The sequence below is a fragment of the Pinus tabuliformis genome, chromosome 6 (genome assembly GCF_031772625.1).
Source record: "Pinus tabuliformis cultivar Carrire ecotype Pingquan chromosome 6, CPIR1, whole genome shotgun sequence".
Classification (NCBI taxonomy): Eukaryota; Viridiplantae; Streptophyta; class Pinopsida; order Pinales; family Pinaceae; genus Pinus; species Pinus tabuliformis.
This window is the reverse complement of record NC_142292.1, coordinates 1,459,245,450-1,459,253,909: the sequence shown is the minus strand read 5'-3', so window position 1 is coordinate 1,459,253,909 and position 8,460 is coordinate 1,459,245,450.

Sequence of the window (8,460 nt, the reverse complement as noted above, 5' to 3'; positions counted from 1 at the left end):
TCGACAAAGATGTAACTAGCAAGAATCGACGTGACATCCATCGTCACAACATAATCGTTCCACAAGGCCTCAATGATAACCCTTTCGTGTTGAATACTAGTCATATTTTCTCTTGTGATCCTCATAATGCTTATGAAGAATTGTTAAACTATGTCCAAAGGAACACAAAGTGTATTGTGGGTTCTTGTTTGCATAGAAAGGGAGCTATTCTAACATATATGTTAAGACTCAATGTTCTTTCTGTGGTTGCAATGTTGGTTAAATCGTGATTATTTTAAACACTAGTGTAGTTTTTATGTGCAAAATTGTATATCTCTGGTCTTAAAGTGTCATATTATGTTGTTCTTCTTTAAATCCAATGTGTGCAAATTAGATGTGTTTTTTCCATTTATGTTGTTTTGCTCCAATGGGAGTGTTACTATTTTATATCTTTCTCTTACATTTCTGATTGTTGTGGTCTTCTGTGTGGATCCCTTCGCTTTGTTCACTAGGATCCATAAATGAAAATATTGTTTACATTTATAATATTATTGTTGCAATTTCATGTTCTAGGTGTTTATATCAATATTCTTGAGATTTATAGTATTAATACATTCATGTATTGATATCAATGTATTTATGGCCTAAATTCTATTTACTGTTTACAATGTAGTGATATAAATGCGTTATTATTAATGTAGTCATGGTTTATCATTATCACATTCATCAAAATATATATATCGATGACATATATCCTTTGAAATATAACAATTCTGAATGTTCATAAATGATATGATAAAGAATTATTTGAGAAAAAATACATATATCAACAACAACAAGTTTTAAAGAAATGTTCATTCACATAAGGAAATAAGGAAAAAACAATGATAGAAGTACTGCATGCATTTGAATCCTTCCGATGTGAACAACACTTCGATTCCACTTTCCTATTTGAGAAAACCTCCAGAAGATGCAAAAGTGCAAGTCTTGAAAAAGCTTCTTGGTTTGCAATGTGGTTTCTATATTGGTTTTGGTTTAAATCACAATTGAACTAATCTATTCTGACTCTTCTACAGGAAATACTAATATTGCCACAAGCATCTTAAATAACAGAGTAACATTTACTTCATTTTCAAGAACATGAGATTCGCTTCGCAAATTTGAAGCATGTGGAATGGATCTATGACAATGTCTTTATCCTACAACTGAAAAATATATAAATATTCTTATCTAAGCTGAGTGATTTATAAACAATGCAATCTTTGATTATTCGTAAAAGAGAAATAAACACATAGATGGCTTACTTATCAAATAGAAAGATGCATTCATTTAATGGTTACCTTGTTTAAGAAATTAAACAAAGTAGTTATAAAAACATTATCGCATTCATCATATATATATATATATATATATATATATATCACTAACATATATCCTCTGAAATATAACAATTCTCAATCTTCAGAAATGATATGATAAAGAATTATTTGAGAAAAAAACATATATCAACAATAGCAATTTTTAAAGAAGTGTTCATTCACATAAGGAAATAAGACAAAAATAGATATAGAAGTACCACATGCATTTGAATCCTTCCAGTGTGAACAAGACTTCAATTCCATTTTTCTATTTGAGAAAAACTTCCAGAAGATGAAAAAGTGCAAGCCTTGAAAAAGCTTCTTGATAAAAATGTGAAACCTTCATGTAGTTTTTGATAAAAAATATATTACGAAGTACAGTAGTGCAACTTCCCAAGTCAAAATTTTATACAAATTGAGGACCCTTTCTAAATACATAAAAGGGTCTTAAATAATAAAAATAAAAACTACTATCAACAAAAATCGCTATAAGGTGTTCAAACTGTGACATGAAAATCTGGGATTTGATATAAAATTAGCAGTGTGATGGCGGTTGAACTAATTCATTGAATCAACTTCTTCTCTTGTGCTTGTAGCTCACGAAATGCTAGCATTGGCTGGATTTCTGAAGACTAGCTCATCTTAGAATGTCGCTGGGCTGTGTAGGTGGCATCGGAGAGTTCGGGAACCATGTAGTTGACCACGTCAGACATGCATTTCATGGCCATCTGCTAGCTATCGGGCTTGACTAGAAGAAATGAGAATGCATCCCATGTCAAGTTTTGAACTTCTCTGATCTATTTTTCTCTGCTTGCCAGGTCCTGTCTCCAATGATTTTCTAGTTCCTTTTCTTTCGAGAGTTTACCTGGAGAGCAATCAGAAATCAAATTAGTCATATATAAGCTATTATTTATTGATTCTATTACACCATTCATTGTAGCTCTGGCTCAAGAAGTTTCCCTTTCGGATTTCATTAGCTGAGATTCCTATTCTGAAAATAGGATTTCCTTGTGCAATTCTTGTATTTTCGGCAGATTTGCAGCCATTCCTTCCTTTGAATTTTTCCAAGAGAGAAATTTTTTTATTTTTTCATCTGCTTTCTCCAATTCCAATCTCCTATCAACTGCCTTGTCAATCAATGATGCAAAGATGTCACACAACGGGTCAGCCAATGATATATTATGGGATAGGATGTTCAATTGCTAATACAAGGCTTTGATTATCTCCAAGGCTTCTTTTTTGAATTCAGTAACCTGTGGATAACACTTGTTTTTTTCTATTTGTAATTGTAGTTGTGCAATTTGATCATCCTTGGCCTTCTTGTCTTGCTCAATCACTATCTAAGGGCTACTGAGTTCTTGAGACAACTTCTGTTCTTTCTGGAGAGCCTGGTTATCAATTTTGTGTTTCTCCATATTCAACTATTCTTTAAGTTGCTCATTTTGTTGCCTTTGTTCTGCTAGCTGTTGTTCTAGTTGATTAATCTTTTGTTGTTCTTCTGTCGATTACATCTCAAGCTGAGTGATCCTTTGATCTTTATCCATGATTAGTTGACTGACCTTTGAGGCTTTATCCATTGTTGCCGTTGTGTAAAGCCCTGCATACTGAGATAATTTTGTTAAATCCTCAGAAGGATTGACTTCTGACTTCCATACGACATTCATGATTTTGTTAGAGGAGTTAAAAGAGGTCCTTGATCAGTTTTCCTCTTTTTCCTCTGTCTTTTAACTACAGCCCTGTGCTTTGGACTATAGAATACATCAAGGGGTGGTATTTCCTCTATTTTTAGTACAATCCCTTCTGTGGGATTTTCGGGAATGATTTCTATATCCTGCTGCATTTTGGGTGGGCTGCTTGTCCCTTCAATTGGAACACTAATAACCTCAGACTGTTGTGCTATGGGCGGTTTTGGTGTAGTGAGGTTTTGGGAGTCGTTTGGGTCTTTTTATGATTAGATCGAATTGCTCCCATTCCTTTCTTTGTCCTCTACCTTTTAGGGCTCTTCTGCTTTTCAAGAATATTCTTGGTAGTTTTTCCTGCACTTTGGCCTTCATGTTGCAACATAGGGGTGGTATTTAATAAGTCCATCAGTAGAGTTTCCAACCTCCTTGTTCTGAACTGTAGAAATGCTTCTACTCCCTCTGCTCCCAATTTGATTTTTGCAAGTTGTTTTACTTGAGATAATAAGTCAGTTGAGCTGAACAAATCATCATAATCATCTTTCTCATGTTCAAACTTGGCAATTTTGACATGAGAGGTGAAGTTATAGGCTATTGCTTTTGGATCATGTTGCCTATTTAGAATGGTTGCTAACTTTTGCGCTTTTATTTTCTCTACTTCTTTCTCTGCATGTTTGACTTCATGCAATAAGAAAGTACCACAAGGTAGGGGGAATGAAGGCCACATTTGCTTTTTGGACTGCTTGAGGTTTTTGGACATCCCTGCTTCTGTGATTTGACAAGTTATTTCCCTGGAAAATAGTTTATCGGGAACGTATAAGGGGAGAACATCTGGAGCAGCAGTGCTTCCAAAAAGTCTAATGTAGGTGAAGTTTTCTTCACCAAACCAATTACCAATTGATGTTAAGTCGACACTGGCTTCATCGGATAACTAACGAGCGGGTTTATTGAATATAACATAATGATCAGGAAAAACAAAACCATGACCGATTCTATAAATATGGTTTTTATAATGGGTTTTTCACAATTCCTTATGATAGATGTGAATGGGGTTTGAGTCTTGTGGAGTCCATTTCCAACCTAGAATGGGGTAATTAGAATTGAAACAAATATTGTCCATAATGTAGGCACTCATATAAAATGGGGGTATTACCCGGGTAGTCACGAACCTGTTTCTTCTATAATCGAGGATATGGTTGGCCATTTTATCAGACAAAATGGTTTCCCAATCCATGATATACGAACTAACTGCTACCTCCATTAAAGGAACCATTTCAATTGAAAACCTAGCGGAATTAGAGACTCCAAAGAGTCTACACATCATAGCACTAGCATAGCAGTAAGGAGATGCTAAGGAGTCAACGGAATATATACTTGATGATTCATGCTTGTGTTTGTTTGGGTAATGCCTCCACTGCCTGATAGGATCTAATTCCACGTCATTTTCTTTGGCAAAGGCTTCGACAAATGCCTTGTTGTAATGCTTTTACGGTTCCACCAAATGGTACATATTTTTTATATCTTCTACTCTGAACGACCCGAGCATCCTTCCATCAGCCACAAAAAATGATCTGTCTGTTATGTTGATACTCTCGATTACCCATCTAACTAAGTCATTGTAGGGTAATGTTCTGGCATGGGCAGCTATTTTGTGGAGAAAAGAGATGGCAAACTCCTTGAGAGTATTCTTTGATTTCTCGGTGGAGTCGGCTGTTCACTTTTCTTCTTGAATTTCTTTTGGATGTTTAACTTCCAATAAATTGTATATGATTTCCCATGAAGCTTTGCCGAGGCCGATGCAGGTAGTATCACCTATCAAGACCTTCTTTACTACTTCCTCTTTGGTTAAGACTAGAATCTTTACTTTCTTTGATTTCTTCGACATTTCTGCTGTGTCTATGTGTTTTGTCTATTATGCTTCTTTACTACTTCATTATCTGTGTATTTCACAATCTTATAAATCCATTGCATAAAATAACATATGCAAAACCATGCACATGAGTTTGTAATACATTATTAATTGTTAAGATCTCATTTTCAGATCATGGGATTTCCCCTTGCCAATCACTGATAAGCATATATTACGGGGCTGCGGGGCTCCCAATATGCGGGATTATGATGTGCGGGGCTTATTGTGCTTAGGGTCCCTGATATGTGATATTTGCCCTCATATTTAGTCATTTTCTTGGTTTTCAAAGCTTTCCAAGTGTGATCTTCAACATGCTCTAACTTTCGATCCAGAAGTCCATTCTTCGAATTCTATCTATCGTTGGAAAGATATTTCGGAGCACTAGGAAATGGAGATGGTCTGATTAAGCTCTGAGATCTTCTGTGGCCTAGGAAATTGGCTCTAAAATTCACTTCTCTTGGGCAACCTTGACCAATTGAAACCCAAAATGCAGTGAGTGACAAAAATAAGCATTAGCATCGAGGCTTCCATGGCTTCTTATTTATTTTTATCAAATGGAAATCTTGATACCCATGTGCCCCATGCCTCATAAACCTAATATCCAACATTGCTTCTTGGGCTCCACCATGTCGAAATGCTTCATTGGGATAAAAGTTGTAACTCTTGTACATAACAGAGGGGATGCCTATTCTAGAGGAAGATTCTCCAAGGTTTGACCCACTAACCTATAAAAAAATTCTCTTCTCCACTCTGAGGCTCATTGCAAACAAAAAAATATATATAACAATAACTTTGCAGCAATTTTCTATGTAAGCACAAAATCAGGGTAGGGTCAAGATTTATCTGCACATAGAAAAATTGATGGACGATTTCCACTGCCATTATGGCTGGATATTACACATATAAATGAAGAGATAGACATACCATGTATTGACATAGGAGTCACGAAGTGCAACTGCTTTAGAACAATGCCCAACATCACTAGCTTTCTATTTGTCTTCAAAAGGGAAAGATATGATTCCAAAGGATAAACAACTAAAATGGTGTCCATTATGTAATCTAGGCTCTTTGCCGCTTCTCACAACACAATGGGGCCACTCTACATAATTAGGAAACAAAAGCGGTTGATACTATCCCCATTGTTGATATGATGCAAAGAAACAATGTTATTGAATTAAATTGGCACACCATCATCTTTTCAAAATCCCTGCTAACAAGATAAGCATCAACACTGAGGACTTCAATGGATTCTTATTTCTTTTGATTAATCAAACTGATAACCATCTTGTGAAGCCCAAATGCTTTTTTCACTCTTGACAGCCATGTGCCCCATGCCTCCTAAATCCAATATCCCACATTGCTTCCTCGCCTATGTGTTAATTTTTTGGTAACAATGGTATGTTCTATGCTTAGAACAATTTTACTTCAATTTCTTTACTATCCCAATATCAATATCCATTTTAGCAATCACATCATCATGATATAAAATGTATATAGAACATAAAAAATAATAGTAGAAGACAAGCCAAGACAAGAGGACACAAGAAATGGCACTAGCTAGGGATAAACCCCAATGTGGGCAAACCCTTGATCAATTCTTCTTATAATTCTTCAAAAGTTTAGCAAAGGGAGAGAGTACAATATACAATATTCACTTGAGAAATCACAGTGAAATCTAATAAGTCAAATAGCAGAAACAAAAAGCTCTAACCAGAAAAACAATGTTGGTTAATGGGGCAGATTTTGACCTCTAAAATAACGCGGTCAAACTTGGTCATCTCAACCTCCATTAACTAGTCAAATTAGCCCAAAAACAGTCTGAAAAAGTCGAGTGAAAGTCAACAAAAGTCAACACTACAACAAACCCTTATATAGTCAATGCTGGTCAAACAACCTTGATTTATCTGCCCAGAAGTGCGACCTACCCAAACAGAGACCCCTCACACAAAACTACGGTGAAAATAGGTCAACATTAGTCAACGCGAGTGAAAACAACCTTCTGCAATTTCGATCAACGTTGGTCAACGGCTGGAACGTAAAAGTACATTCCTTCTTCGTATGTGTCAAGAGTTGCCTCTGAAATTTGTACCCAATCAAGGAAGGAGAGAGAAGAATGAGTGTGAGATGGCATGCCAAAATGAGGATGAGGCTCCTTGTATTTATATGCAATGTTGTGGGCTTGAGAGTGCAAATTAGATGGCTAGCCGACGTTGACAATTTGTCCATAATCAAAATAATTTCATAATTCCATTTGTACATGTCAGAATGGGATCATCTTTAGATTAATCTACACCTCTCAGAGAGAGGAATCCAATAAAAATATCACTTGCACCATATGAGATGTCCAAGGTGAATATTGGCCCTAGTTGCCAAATTTAACAGTTTGTCGTGCTGAAATGATCCATTGGGATGAAAACTATAACCCTTACACATAATAGAGGAGTTGTCTATTCTAGAGGGAGATTCTCCAAGATTCAAATGACAAACCTATCATAAAAAAAGTTCAATTCAGACTGGTTGAGTAAGTGAGAAATTACCGTCTATTTGAAGTGAAAAGGGTTTTCTTACCATGAAAGGTATATAGCCAACCATAATTATACGTGACATTGATACGATGATTGCCTCCAAAACCTTGTTTAACGAGTATAGCTATGAAAGGTTGAGGAGTTTGGTAACATTGCCTCAAAAACTCTAGGAGAAGAGCTTTCCTCTACAAAATGAAAAAAACAAATATGAAGGTGAAGCACACCATCATGCAGGGGGTTATATGCCATGTTTTGGCTTTCAGTTGAAACTGCAAAATGTGATGGAGGAAGACGAATTTTCCAATGATAAATGATTTTTAAATCATGTAACAATGGATATGGTGGTGCCTAGTAGTGCAGAGTGGTTGTTAAGGGAGTTCTTCCCAAAAGGGATGCCTTATGATGTAGCTACCACTTTAATGAAACCTGAATATATGAGTTTTAAAGGTAGCCTTCTTTTGAGGTTATATCAATAATTTACCACCTCCATTGGAAAATAGCATAAGGGTGCTTGTTAAGTTCTGAATAACCTTCAAGGTTGAAAGACTAACAATAAAATAGAATTGAAATACTTGCCTTACCATAATGGTAAAAATTTGTGTTGATATATGGAATGAAATACATGTTTATTTGTGTTAGTTATTTGTCAATTTTAATTATTACTTATTTTTGTTATATGATAGTTTTTATTTTTTAGTAAACATTAAATAATTTGGTCAATAAAGTAGGGGAAGGGGAAAACAAATGTATCATTTTGCCTTCAAAATTGTGCAATCCAAAGGTGAAAATTTATTAGCTAAATAATTTTAGAAATAACTCTTTTACCTTAAAAACATAAGAAAAATTTATACATTAAAAGCATGTATTTTTTTTTCTAAATAATTTTATTAAATTAATATATAACAAAAAAATGATTTTGATGACTACTATATTTTTAATAACAATTAACGCTCATCCATTTTAAATTAAAAATACCCACCCACAATTAAGTAACATATTCATTTTAAATA